The sequence below is a fragment of the Gossypium hirsutum genome, chromosome A02 (genome assembly GCF_007990345.1).
Source record: "Gossypium hirsutum isolate 1008001.06 chromosome A02, Gossypium_hirsutum_v2.1, whole genome shotgun sequence".
NCBI classification, from domain to species: domain Eukaryota; kingdom Viridiplantae; phylum Streptophyta; class Magnoliopsida; order Malvales; family Malvaceae; genus Gossypium; species Gossypium hirsutum.
This window is the reverse complement of record NC_053425.1, coordinates 69,188,222-69,200,762: the sequence shown is the minus strand read 5'-3', so window position 1 is coordinate 69,200,762 and position 12,541 is coordinate 69,188,222. Positions and strand designations below refer to the sequence as shown.

The 12,541-nt window shown below is 37.6% G+C and overlaps 1 non-coding gene across 1 annotated transcript; it reads right to left on the bottom strand.

The window, feature by feature from the left end:
* Positions 1–3,301: 3,301 nt before the first annotated feature.
* LOC121217615 (small nucleolar RNA R71) lies at positions 3,302–3,408 on the bottom strand. The gene has a single exon (XR_005913770.1). It is a non-coding gene; the product is annotated as a small nucleolar RNA R71 (small nucleolar RNA).
* Positions 3,409–12,541: the final 9,133 nt, after the last annotated feature.

Below are 12,541 nucleotides of genomic sequence, written 5' to 3'. Positions count from 1 at the left end.
TTACAGTATCAGAGTATATTGGGCCTAGCCCATATCAGTATCAATTTGGGCCGTAGCCCTATTACAAGTTGAGATATATTGGGCCTTGCCCATATTAACATAGTTGGGCCCACTTCAATACAGTTGGCCCATAACAAAACAGTCTCATATGATTAATGCATGATAACCCCATCCAACCCTGCACTTGCCTCCGTCCATCCCTACACTTCTTGTGGGGAATAAATCACCCACGCCATCCCTACACTTACAGTGTTAGCACCGGTTGCGACACTAACTATAATCCGCAGCAAAGCTGCTTATATTAGAATATGTGGCACAGCCACCAGAATGGGTTCTTCCTCCATAACATAACCCAGATCCCATGCAACGGATATATATGTCATAGCATACAACAAACAGAATCAGAATATCATGCATTTCAGTCAAAATTAACCCTAGGGGTATAACGGTCATTTTACACCTAGGGGTAAAACGGTAATTTTCATACTTAGGGGTGTTTTAGTAAAATTCACTATTTTAGGGTTTACATACATCCTACAACCGTTAACGCATCAACAGAAACACTTACCGAGCGTCTTTACTGAATTAGGCCCGTTGGCCCATTAACCCGTTTTCGACCCATTAAGCCCAAATATACCGAAGTGCACGAAATTGTGCACTCTGCAATCATACCGCTTTAGATTACCAAAACTAACAAACAACCATCTCACGAGCGCTCGTACGCTCGCAAGTTCACAAAATGTTGGCTTTTCGGCATTTCGACTTTTCGGCTTTTGCCGATCTAATCTATGAGTGGGTGTCGTTTACACACCTGTTGGAGACGATATGCTGACGAGTTCCACACACGAGTTGCCTACAGTCAATCACTAATATGTTAACTATGAATCCAATTGCAACTTATATACAAAATCCCTTACCAAAAAATTCGGCCATTAACACCTTAAGCACTAGTAATCCTACCTTTGCCGAAATTAGCGACCAGGTTTAGATCCAGTCATTCCACTTGTCCAAGCCTTCGATTAGCAGTCTCTAAATGACACTATTATCACAATAAAATAGTTGTCACAACCCTTAGAGCCACAGAGCCCAAATCGATAGCCTCCCTAAACCTTTAGGGGTTTTAGCTTTTCTAAAACCTGAAATAAAGAATAGGTTCAAAAACTTACCACCGGTTCCTTCGGTTAATGATTCCAGTTATTCCTACTCGATTCTGATGCAGATCTAACCCCGTAAATGTTAACAAAAATCGAGCCTTTAGTGATCTTAAGAATTCGGCTATGCCCCTTTGACTATGTGTTTTCGGCTTTTTATAACTGTGTAAAGAAAGATGGAATATGGGAGTTTTGCTATGGTCTTGTCGACAGAAACTTGGGGTTCAGAAGATTAGAGAATTGGTCACAAAGATGGGGAGAAGTAAAAAGATTTGGCTAGGAAAAATCGGCACAGAAGAAAATATAGGCTTTCGAGATTTTGGCTTTTTATGGCAAATGGTTATGAAAGTTTAGAAACGACTGATAAAAGATGGAGATGTACAGGATGATAGGAAGATTAGGCTATAGAGGAAAAAAGAAAAAGAAGAGGAGAAAGTAGATGGAGAGAAAAAGAAAAGAAAAGAAGAAGGAAAGAGAATGGAAGAAGAGAGGAGAACGATGAAGGTCGATCTAAAAAATAACAGTAGCTATGAATGGCCCCAACCTAAATCGATTAATTACTTAAAAATACCCAAGACTAAATAAATAAATAAAAAAAGAAAAGAAAGACAACCCATACACCAAAATTTTAAGAGTCTTTCAGCATTTAATTACCTATAGCCGAATTGGTACTCTGCCATAAATCTTATTTTGGCATAAATTCCTTCCCAAATTCAAATTCCATACTTTTCTCCTAAATTTCAGTCCCCACCAATTTAAATCCCATCCAACCTCTTGGTACCACCAGTAGTAGTCCACCGCTTGACCGACTCAAGCCAATGCTAGGAGAGTTTCGGTCAAACTCTGACTCTCCCCCACGTGAGCTGCAAAATTCCCAACCTTACGTATGAGATGAAGCTCGAACTCCAAACCTCGTCTGCCTATGCGCCTTCACCTGAGCTATTGGCCACTGTACCACGCTTCTTTCTTTACTAAGATAGGGTCACAATTAATGTTAACCTTTACCTACTGAAGCCTCAGTTACTTGTGAAATAAAAATGAAATTTCGCCTGCCATACATCTCGAACTCGCAACCTTCTAACCCCACACCCACGTTTCTTGCCACTGCATCGAAGTTCCTTTCATGTCACGATCTTCTCATAATTATTTATAACCCCACACCCAAATTTTCTCTTTGCTTTAATTAAATTAGTTAATTAGTTTAAATAATTAGTTAATTAAAACAAACCCTTTTATTCTTAGGCTAGATAATAAAAAGATAAGTATTACTAGTACTTTTGGTTCCCTTGGGTACAATATCCCGGTCTTGCCATTACTATACTATTGTTCGATAGGTGCGCTTGCCTTTTTGTCGTGATAATAGTTAGTCTAGGTTTGATCTTCATTATAAATATTTATTACTTGTTACGAATCACACGATGAAGTTTTTGGCGCCGTTGCCGGGGAACTGAAATATTAGGAACACTAAATTTTTATTACTTTAGCCATTTATTTTTCTTGCAATTTTATTTTATTTTATTATTTATTAATTTACTTTTTTTTCTTTTTTTGTCTCTCTTGGCAGGTTTTTATAGTTTATGACTAGAAGAAACCCGTCAGAACCATTACTCTTTGACGAAGAAATCGATCGTACAACTCGTAAAAATCAAAGAGAAATAAGGCGTAGTTTACGCTACATGGAGAACGAGCGAGAAGGTGATACTCAAACCCCAACCGACGAGATGGCTGAAGACCCAGGCGATCAGCTGCATCCTGCAATTGCAGCTAATCAAAATCCTACTCCATGTACCATGTATGACTATGCTAAACCTTCTTTAACAGGAACTGAGTCTATATAGTTAGACCTGCTATTGTTGCGAATAATTTCGAACTAAAACCTAACACAATTCAGATGATACAACAGTTTGTTCAGTTTGATGGTTTGCAGGATAAGGATCCCAACACGCACTTGGCGAATTTTCCTGAATTTTGCAATACATTCAAAATCAATGGCATTTCTGATGATGCCATTTGTCTTCTGTTATTTCCCTTTTTCACTGAGAAACAAAGGTAAACAGTGGTTGAACTCGTTACCACGAGGGTCTATCACTACTTGCGAACAAATGACCGAGAAGTTTTTACTAAAATATTTTCTGCCAGCTAAAACAGCTAAATTGTGTAATGATATCTCTTCTTTTGTGCAGATGGATTTAGAAACACTTTACGTTGCATGGGAGAGATACAAGGACTTACTGAGAAGGTGCCTTCACCATGGGTTACCACTTTGGCTGCAAGTTCAAACGTTCTACAATGGTGTAAATCCCTCGAGAAGACAAATGATTAATGTAGCTGATGGCGGAACCATCAACAATAAAACACTGGAAGATGCCTATGAATTCATAGAGGAGATGCAACTGAACAACTATCAGTGGCAAGTTATGAGGACAATGCCAACGAAAACAGCCGGCGTCTATAACATCGATTCATCACCATGCTTTCTAATCAAGAGAACTTCTCAATAAAAAGATTGATAGTTTTCTTGGTTCTACGCAGGTACATCCAGTAATGAGGTGTGACTCAAGTGGAGGAGGTTTCAATACAGAATACCAATCCTTCAATCCTACAAATGAAGAGGAACAAGTCAACTATATGGGTAATAATAACTTTAGATCTTAAAATAACCCATACAGTAATACTTATAATGCAGGTTGGAGGAACCACCCAAATTTCTCCTGGGGTGGTCAAGGAAATCAAAACCCACAAAATCCTCAGGGTTTTCAACAGCCACCTTATCAACAGGAGAAAAAACCAAACCTTGAAGAGATGTTTTCTAAATTCATTTCCGTGTCAGAAACCTGTTTCCAAAATACCGAGACAACACTTAATAATCAACAAGCATCGATCCAAGGACTTGAAACTTAGCTAGGCCATCTATCCAAGCTAATTTCCAAACAACCACAAGGTAGCCTACCAAGTAATACTGAACCTAATCCGAGGGAACACCTCAATGCAATTAGCACTCAAGATAAGGAAGGATTCATTGCACCTGAGCCAGAAATACAGCAAGACAACGCGATGAACAAAGGACGAAAAGAGGTAAACAATAATAATCCCTAAAAGGTAAGTACAACTCATGAACCTCGTGTGCCATATCCTAAAGCGATGACGAAAGACAGAACGAAAGAACTCTTCGGTAAGTTTGTCAAACTCTTAAAGAAATTACATATTAACTTACCCTTTATTGAAGTTCTTCTGCAGATGCCCAACTCAGCAAAATTCTTAAAGGAACTTTTGAGCAATAAAAGAAATTAGACGCTACATCACATGTGGAACTCAATGCAGTCTGCTCAGCTATTCTAAAGAGTGAGCTACCCAACAAATTGAAAGATCCAGGAAGTTTTACAATTCCTTGCTTAATTGGTAGTCTATCTGTGAATAATGCTTTAGCTGATCTAGGGGCAAGTATAAATGTTATGCCATATAAAATGTTTAAACGACTAGGTCTCGGTAAACCTAAACAGACTAGGATGAGCATATAATTGGTTGACAAAACAGTTAGATTTCCTAAGGGTATTATTGAAGACGTTCTCGTTAAAATTGATAAATTTATTTACCAGTAGACTTCGTTGTCTTAGATATGGATGAGGATAACGAGGTACCTATAATTTTAGGACGACTATTTTTAGAAACTGCTAGAACCATTATTAATGTAGGCACAGGAGAGCTAACACTTCGTGCAGGTGATGATGCAGTAACACTCTAAGCATGCAACTCAGTCAAAACCTCTAAAACTCAAGATAATGCTATAAAAAAGGTCGATGATAAAACTAATATTCAATTGTCCTTGCAAGAACTTCCTCGAACAAAGACAATAAAGACAGTGCACTACTATCATGAAGAGAACAAAGACATTAATGAAGAACGAAGACTACGGATAGAAGAGCTAGACGAATGGCGAGAACACAAATCAAGAACACATGATAAACCGAAACTATGAAAAAATAAGCCCGATACCTTTCCTAATCAACTTCAAGTCAGTGATACAGTCTTACTAGATGCTGTTGATCCTCACATTGTGACTACCACACCAAATAAGGAAATCCCTCTAACGGTACTTAGTATTTTTCCATTCGGTACAGTGGAGGCGAGTCATCCTAAGTTCGGCACTTTTAAGGTAAACAACACTCATTTAAAACCTTATTTTAAAATTGAAAATAGGAATGAGGAGTATGAACTCCTTGAACCACCATGATCATTCAACGAAGAGGTAAGTCAAGCTTAGACTATAAATAAGCGCTTCTCGGGAGGCAACCCGAGCACTAACATATTTTGATTTCTTAATCTTTGAATTGTAAAGTTTTTCAGCATACACAGCTAGGCACATGGGCGTGCCTAAAGCCGTGGCGAAACAGGGGAGGCGACAGACCGTGTTGAAGCAGGAAATGATTTCCCCAAAACACGGGGTGCGCTAAATCCCCACGGCCATGCGACATGGCCGTGGGTGATCTTGATAGGAACACATGGGCGTGGGAATGAAAACGTACGGGCGTGCTAAGGACAAGGCTCGATTCTGTTTCTTTGACACGGGCGTGCGACACACCAGTGCCATTCAGCCGTGTACAACAATACATGGGCGTGCTACCATAACACACGGGCGTGGGAGAAGCGAACAAAGCTAGGCACGGCCGTGCGACATGGCCATGTGCCACACACGCCTATGACACACGGGTTTGGGACAGTAGCCGGGTATGACCTAAATTGAAAAATTCGAAAAACACGGGCTCACACTCAAAGCACACAGGCGTGGCCCTAGGCCGTGTGACCCTCCCCTATATAAACAAACCACTGTTCATCTTTTTCCCCCTTCAAAACCCTAGCCGAAAACTTCTCCTCCCCACTCCCTAATCCTTATTCCGGCCACCATTCCCACGATTCTCACTTCCCCAACCCTCAAACCACCCTGAAATCCATTCCCCTTGCATTAATCCCCACATTCCCCTCTCTATACCCTCAATTTTTCCTCCACACGGCTATAACCCCACGTCACACGCCCGTGCTCGACATCAACACGCTCGTGCGCCGCTATACAACAACCTTTGGTTCACTTTCTCAACTTTATTTTTCCAATTTGTATTGCTACATTAGTATTCTACATGTTTTACATAGATATTGTACTATTTTGCTTTAGACAAGTTAGGAATTTACTTTAAATTTTTCTATATTTGAATTATTTAAGCCACTAAATAGCATATACTAGTTTTAAGCCTCTTGCTTAACTACTAATGTATCGTGGATTCTATCACTGCTCATATATTTTCAGGTACATTATGTCGTCATCAAGAGGAAAGAAGGCCACGGTTCCATCCTCAAAGAGACATCGGGGACCGGGTTCTTCCTCAGTGTGTGCTACAACTGAAGTCGACACCTGTTCCTTGACTTTCCACAAGCTTTGCAGGAGGAGCTATTTCAAATACTACGCGTATGACCCATCACCACAGGTCGCTGCATCGACTGGGCTGCCGTAGAGCAAGTCAGCTTGCTGAGGCCATCCGCACCCTCTTGTCCACAGACCCATGGGAACGGTTCTTCGCTATTACGGAGCCCACTTATTTTGAGCTAACTTTAGAATTAGGCTCTACTTTTCATTTACAGATGGTGATGACGAACAATGACAACCCAGGCACCATTCACTTCCGATTTGGTGGTCTAGTTCGTTCGATGAGTGTCCCAGAGTTTGGAGTTGCTCTGGGAGTTTACACCGATGAGTTTATGGAGGAGGAGGACATTAATGCACTACCACGCAATATCCACATCTCCCCCTCCTTGTGCTAGAAGGCTTTGGCCCTACTCTCTTCCACCTACGACCCCAGCTGCTCGAAGGCCTCAGCTCTTCCCCCTTCCCTACGATATCTTCATGCCATATTGGTACACACCTTGATCGGGAGGAGAGAGAGCACCGGCGTCGTCAACACCCACGATGCCTACTATTTATGGTGCATGGCGAATGCACACGTAACCGACTTAGCATATTTCATTGCTTTCGCAATTCACCATCAGGCCGAGCGGCATAGGAAGGGAGTGATCTCCATTGGCCCCTACGTGACGTGCCTTGCCAGACACTTCGGCCTCCTCAACACCGCGGCCTAGTCATCAGCACTTACCCTGATAGGTCAGATGTCTCCATAAGGCATCACGACTATGTTACACATGAGGATGATCGAGCGCCGATGTAACACCCCTTACCCGTACCCGAGGCCGGGATAAGGTACGAGGCATTACCGAACAAACATACAAACATTAAACTAAAATACGGGCCATAATATTTCATTCATATTTCAAAACGTTTATTCACTTACACATAGTCCCTTATTTGAGTCTACGAAGCCCAAAACATACTTTAGAAAGGGCTCGAGACTAAACCGAGAACTACGAAATCTTGGAAATTTCATGCTTTAAGGCTCCACATGCCCGTGTCCGAAAGTCATGTTCCATACACGACTGAGACACATGGTCGTGTCTCTGCCTGTGTGGAATATACCTAGGCTATTTTCCAAGCGTTGGTCAACCTTAATCTCTTACACACTTATACAAAATCAAAAGCATATAACATGGTAGTCATTTAATGATTAAATATTCTCAATTAAACCACAAACATAGCATTTTTATATTATCATACATGTGTCTCTCATACTCATTTTACCTTGTTTATTATAGTACCACTTACACATTTATACCAAGATTATCATCTTACCAAATATCTTCAGCTTAATCATCAAGCATTCATATTTAAAACTAGATCATATCTTTATAAAATACCACAATTCAGATGCGCAAATAACATTTTTGCCTAAAACATTTTAATTCAACTCCATACCCTACAAGCATTACATTGAGACTAGTCATATATATATATACATGTCATGATACATATCATTCTCTTTCTGTTTTCTTATAAACACATATCATTTATTTCATTATATCAATATTTCATATACCATAGTTTCCATGTATTCCACATATATTTATTTTCCTCCTCCTCTCCATTCCACATCCTTAATGTATATAGCATTCTTGTAAATACGGTTTCACAATTTACTAATAAATGCTCACATCAAACTGTCCACACAAGTCATAGTCACTTACTTATTTATAATTCGAGCTACATAGCTCCAAATTAAGATCTGTAAATTTCCCCTAAAACTAGACTCACATATATTTGCACCATAAAATTTTCATAATTTTTGGTTTAGCCAATTAGTATAGTTTATTCATTAAAATTTCCCCTGTTTCACATTCTGACAGTTCTGACCTCTCTTCACTAAAAATTAATTATCTTACAATACAGAAATCGGATAATGTTCTTGTTGATTTATATTGAAAATAGACTCATTATGGATTTTAAAAATATAATTTTAAGCCTCTAATTATTTTTATCCAAATTTTTGTGATTTTCCAAAGTCAGAACAGGGGATCACATAATCATTCTGAACCAATCTCACTCACAAAAACATAAATATATTAAAATATAGAACTCATTTTCTTGCTCTGTTTCTTTTATATGAAAATAGACTCATTAAGCTTTAATTTAATATCTCATTCAGTCTCTGATTCAATTTTTACTATTTTTGGTGATTTTTCAAAATCACGTCACTGCTACTGTCCAAAACAGTTTTATTGCTAATTCACTCTTTCACACTTTCTTTGTATTAACCTCATTTTAACATACATATCACAAATCATTTTCACCACATTTCATACATCATAAGTATAGGCCCATGATCACAAGGTCACCATAAAATCATCCTCATGTATCACTTACTTGTTTATAACTTTACCACATCCTGGTCACTTAATGAACACATCATTCAGATAACCAAGTTCATGTACTTATTCATCACAAAACTCACAAAGCAATACATAGAGAGTCTCCCATTGAACACTTTGGATCAATCCTCGATACTTGGTGGTTTCAGCACATAGCTCCACCCATCATAGAGTTCAACTCTCTTGTACACATGGTGAACACTCAGTACCACCCATGTGACCTAGCCAATTTATCTCGTAGCTCTCTTGTCTACATGGTGTCCTTCACCTGGAGCCACGCATGCGACCTAGCTACATATATCCCATAGCTCTCTTGTCTACATGGTGTACACATAGTATCACCCATGCGACCTAGCTACATCATAATGTCTTGTAGCTCTCTTGTACGCATGATGTGCACTCAGCACCATACATGTGACCTAGCTACATACTATCTGTATCATCCAATCTTTCCGAAGGTTCAACCGGGATTTCTCTCTCTTTTCCAACAATTTCACCAATCAAGTAATTATCCACAAACATATTTCCAATATTATTATAAAATATCATAATACAAGTAATATTGATGTATTACTTACATATAAACTTACATCTCATTTAATATTAAGGCAATAACATTAAATTACACATTGCCTTATTAAAAATCATATGAACTTTCAATTTCCCATAATATCCATAATCATAGAAATCACATTTATGTATGATAATTCAATGCACTTCATGTACCATAGACATATTTTAAATCAATTCATAAACTTGGCACCATAATCATTTAATTTAACATAATTCAATTAATTCACTAAATTTAACTTTCAAATATAAATTACAGCATTATTGTTGTATTATTATCATACCAACTTACATACTTTCAACACCTCGAAAATTATAATAAATATATCAATTTTACATTGAAATATGCATAAATTAATGCTTATTATACATATGAACTTACCTCGATACTAAAACAATCATTTTACCAACTTTCCCAATTTTCAATTTTTCTCTCATTCTAGGTTCAAATCTCATTTTCCGGGATCTAAAACATCATATTTTACTTATTTAATTAATGTACTATTCAAAAAATTACTTAACTCAAGCTTTGGAAAAATTACAATTTTGCCCCTAAACTTTTGCATATTTACACTTTTGCCTCTAGGCTCAGGAATTAAACTTCATCCCTTATTCTTATGTTTTATGACATGCTGATCACTTTTCCCTTCTATGGCAACAACAAATTCTCACTCTAACATATACTTATGACTATTAGGTATTTTTACTGATTAAGCCCTTTTACTCGTTTTCACTCAAAACTGAGTAGCACAAGTTGTCTAACATAATTTAAAACCTCATATACTATCATAAAACAGAAAAATAAACACATTTCACCTATGGGTATTTTTTCAAATATGAACCCTAGCTTAAATTATTGCTAGAATAAGCTTAATCAAATTACCAGGATTCCAAAAACGTAAAGAACTTGAAAAACGGGGTTAGAACGGACTTACTATTGAGCTTGGAAAGCTTGAGAACCCTAGCCATGGTTTCCCCCATGCTAATTTCGGCCTCCATGAAAAAGATGAGTAAATTTTGGCTTCATTTTTCCTTTTTATTTCTTTTAATTACCAAATGACCAAAATGCCCTTCCTTACTAAACTTTCAAAAATTCCATCCATGTCCAGTTTTTTTCTATCACTTAGAAATTGGTAAAATTTCTATTTAAGACCTCCTAATTAATATTTCAAAGTAATTTCATATTAGAAACTTCTAGAATACAAGTTTTGTAACTTATTCAATTTAGTCCCTAACTTCAAATTGAGCACTTTATGCATTGAATTTCTTCACGAAATTTTCACACAATCATGCAATCATATCATAGACCTCAAAATAATCATAAAATAATTATTTTTATCTCAGATTTTCTGGTCCCGAAACCTCTGTTCCAACTAGACCCAATTTTGGGCTATTACAGCCGACGTGGGACTGATCCTCCTCAGTACCGTCTCTCGCATGCCATTGACGAGGAGGATCTTGAGGACATCCCTGATGATGTTCCCCCACAACATGAGGAGCCTTCTATCGCGCCACCTAGGGAATGACCAGCTCATGCGGCTGTTTCATTGGCACACCTTTTCGACCGACTCGCCCATTTCGAGCAGTATTGCACTACACAGTTCGAGATGATCCACGAGCGAGATCGGCGAGGGGACTGACAGATGGACGATATGCAAGCCATAATGCCGTAGCTGTGCCAACACTTCCACATAGCCACTCCAGCACCACCACCTGAGGGCCCCACCGACGAGGATCATTGAATCCTCCTATTTGATTTTATTTATTCTTATTTTTATTTTCTTTATTTTATTTTTATTTTTCTTTTGATTTTTATTTTCATTTCAATTGTATTATTATTTTATTTTGAAATACATATCTATATTAGTAAATTTTATTTTTCTTTTTCCATTTTTTTGGTATTTCTAACAAGTAATCCCATTAGGCTTTCTTCCACACCAACTCTTAATAAACTCTTCATGATTCTACAGACTTCCAAGCAAAGCTGCTAGGAATATTTTGCAGAATGAGGAAACAAAAGGGAAACAATACCTCATGAGTGCCATGTTCAACGACCCAATTTCTTCATCTAGCCAAGAACAATGGCAGCCACCACTTTCCCCGAACACTCTATCCTCAGAATCAAGCTCCACATCCTTGTAACAGGGAGTTTCACCTCCTTTCCTCTTATGATTTTCTTTATTTTGAATAATATATCTTTGTACATTGAGGGCAATGTAGATCATAAGTGTGGGGGGTGAACATGAAACCTAACTTTTTGCATTATTCTCAAATCCCTGAAGTTGGTCTTGTGCTCAAGTGATTTTCTCATAATCTTGATCGAATAAATTCTGATTAATCTATAATTATTGTTGGTATGTCATGAATTAGACCATGGGAATTATGCATGATTATTTGATTATAGGACATTAGAGAATCGAGCATGATAAGTTGATATTTTGAGAACTAAAATTTTTAGATCATTTTCCTACATTGAGGTATTATCTTGAAATCTTAAGTATATAGGAATGACATCAAAAACCCAAATTTTTGGTGAGATTTTTGAGCCTTTTGAGTATATAGCTTTCTTTCTTGCTCACTTCTTTTGTGGTTTGAGTGTGTCAACATTGAACTGTTATTCTAAAACTTGCTTCGATTATACATATCGAGATCACACATATGATTTGATATATTGAGATGATAAAGGCACTTAGGATTTAACCCATTTACTCCATAAAAAAAATTCCCACATAATTAAACCCTTAGTGAAACCCCTTAAGCCTACTAACCCTTTTTCATTGATTAACCCTCATCATTAACCCATTAGCCCATTATTTTTGAAATCCTCCTACTGAACTTGACCCTTTTTATCGAGATTGAATTTAATATTGTTACCTAACTATGTTCACTATTTTTTGTTACTGAATCATGAAGTATGATTTCTATATTGTATTGACTTGATTTTTTCTTAAAAAAAACTCAGTATTATATTGTAATTCTCAGCAAGCTAAAGTTTTCATGAACTCATGTAAACTAGT